Source organism: Diabrotica virgifera, chromosome 6 (assembly GCF_917563875.1).
Source record: "Diabrotica virgifera virgifera chromosome 6, PGI_DIABVI_V3a".
NCBI classification, from domain to species: domain Eukaryota; kingdom Metazoa; phylum Arthropoda; class Insecta; order Coleoptera; family Chrysomelidae; genus Diabrotica; species Diabrotica virgifera.
In genome coordinates this window covers 184,856,022-184,858,680 of record NC_065448.1, presented here as the reverse complement: position 1 = coordinate 184,858,680, position 2,659 = coordinate 184,856,022, and the positions used below count along the sequence as shown (strand labels likewise).

Here is a 2,659-nt window from a genome sequence, read left to right as displayed (position 1 = left end):
AGTTCGGAGGTGAAAAGACCGGGCCTAAGTATATTTAGAAGACGAAAGACGAAGTGATTCTATATACGGACCTATAGATATCTATAAAAAGAAATCAAAATGCAGATATTCCATTCAAGTTTTATTTAAAAAATAATTCATTTATATCAAGTAATAAATCTTAATTATTATTTAAATTGGATATTTAGAATGTATTTAATATATTTTGTAGCATTTAAGAATACTTACCTATATTTAATTAGACAGAAATTAGCCCTTTCTTACCAAACTATTTCAGTTAACAAAAAATAGAATTTCCCCTGTATACAATCACATACATACATTGTAAAAATCATAAATGAGCGATAATCTCTTGTTTCTTGATAGTATCTATCCAACAAATAAAAGCAAAAAAGAATCAACAACACTTCCGACTTCCTACATGCTCCACTTACACACGCTCACACGCCAAACAACCATCCGCAAAAAGGTTCAGTGGCAAGGCTTAGTCGATGTGAGTGGGTCAGGGCTGGAGTGACAACCGCCGAGACGCCACCTCCCCCACTCCGGCGCTCACCGTCGGCGCACCGACCCATCAACCATTTAAATCCAGCGCCTCCTTTCTAGCAACTCACTTTAAGCCATTCGCTCTCACGTCGTTCTCTAGCCGCGCACAGTGCCAAACTCATCCTCATCTCGCAGCAGCATGTTCGGAGGTCTTGACCCCACTGGGCTATATTGAGAGATTTTGTGCCATTTTTAACAAGTTCTTTCTGATTTTTCGTAAATTTAAACACGACATTTTCGCAATCATGGACGGAGACAAGTTAGATCCTACCGGACAGTACTAGTGTGTGACAGTTAACGAAAAAAAGACTTTTAACGATGCAGAAAACGGGAGGCAAGGGCCTAGACCCCACAGGACTATACTAAAATTAAGGATGTGGCCCCACCGAGGCAACGGTGGACGACAAACTTCCAGTTGCCGCCGTAAAAGACTATGGTAAGTACCAATGTTTTTACTTCCGCATATTAGCTCTCATCGGTTATTGACCGAAAGTTTTGTAAGTCATTCGCCCACTCCAAACCCCCGCAATTTCATAACTTATTGCAGCATGCAGCCGCTATTCTCACTTATGAGAACCACAAAAATACTCTCAGAATATTTAAATTTTTTTCGATGTGAACTTCCTGATACTCGACGAAATTTTATGCGGTTTACGTGTAGCGATTTTAATTTCGTGGCCCATGCATTATTCTCTTTTGTTTGAGTGAAATTTTCAATGCAGATCACATAGTTACCAAAATAAGCGAGCCAGCTGATTGACCCCCAGATCATTGACACTTTCTGTTGTCGAGCATCACAAGACGTGGGCAAGACGAGATTTAATAACTTCTACATTAAACGTATAACCCAGAAATATGATTGAACCCCTTCAGCGGGTGCATCGACCTTGGGTCACTTCATACAAAAGCCGCGCATCAGTTTTATTTATTTATTTATCTAGTAAAGTTTGTTGATCTGTAGTTTTAAGTGTAGTGACCTTAAACCAGCTTAGCTAGTCCAGTTTTTGTCTACGAGATTTTTGAGAAAATCATACGTTATGCCTTGTGAGAACAAACGAATTATGACTAAACATCGAAAAGGTTATATGGCAAAACAACTTTATTAACTAGTTTTCTTGTGTACTAGACATCAATCGACTAGATGGTTTCCGTATTGCATTAATCAAGGCCACAGCGACTTAAGGTTATTTATCGATAGTCATCCGATTAATTTACTTCTTCATTTTTTTTTTCGACTGCTCGATACATATTTTCTATAAAGTTTTAATAAAATGTACCGCTGCATCTGTTGCGGTATGACCTTGCAATAGAATTCCTCAAAAACAAGGCTGAATCGAATATGCAATAAACAAGGTTGTAATAGAATCAGGGTTATTACATTCGCCTTTCGTAGATATTAATAAAACAGCATGATTTTCATTTTGTTTTTTCTTTTTTGCAGATCTTGTTTCGACAAATACACAGATTAACATCTCACTGCCACACAAGTTACCGTTGATACTTTTGTCCACCCAACAATTCTGGATACTTGAAGACTGATGTTTGTTGTTTTTTATTACTTTTAAGATTGTTTTTTTATTAAATTATATGTAGGTTAAGTTCCTTGAGAACATCATCCATTATAATGTATGTTTCTCTTATATTTTTGTATATAAGACAAAATGTCCAAATGTATATGTTTCCATCCCGTGCTTTTTATACTATTATATGAAGTTTTTCATTAAATATTTTTATATTTTATTTGTTTTTAATTTATTACATGACCAGCAGTAGAGATGTTTAAAGTTATTTTCAAATTTTTCCAAAAGTCATCGAATTAAAAAATATTCCTAACATTAAATAAATAATTATCTATGAAAAATATTTTTCAAAGTAGCTGTTTCTTTCGATATTTATATTTGTCAATGAAAATTTCTAGAACTCGAGAAAATGTTCTTGAAATCAAAAAGTTAAAAGTGAATGAAAAAATTTAATAGGTAAGAATTAGCATATTTACTTGGTGACTTACAACTTCACATAAAAGTTCTTGCATTTTAGGTTTTTTTATTTTATACTATTTTTATATTATTTCGTTCACAACTTGAAATTTGAAAATTTACTTACCGGTGACAAT

General features: G+C 34.5%; 1 long non-coding RNA gene across 1 annotated transcript; it reads left to right on the top strand.

Annotated features, from left to right (window-relative positions):
• The first annotated feature begins 402 nt into the window (after positions 1-402).
• LOC114331520 (uncharacterized) lies at positions 403-2,284 on the top strand. Its single transcript, XR_003652662.2, has 2 exons — positions 403-982; positions 1,988-2,284. It is a non-coding gene; the product is annotated as an uncharacterized LOC114331520 (long non-coding RNA).
• The last annotated feature ends 375 nt before the right edge of the window (positions 2,285-2,659 follow it).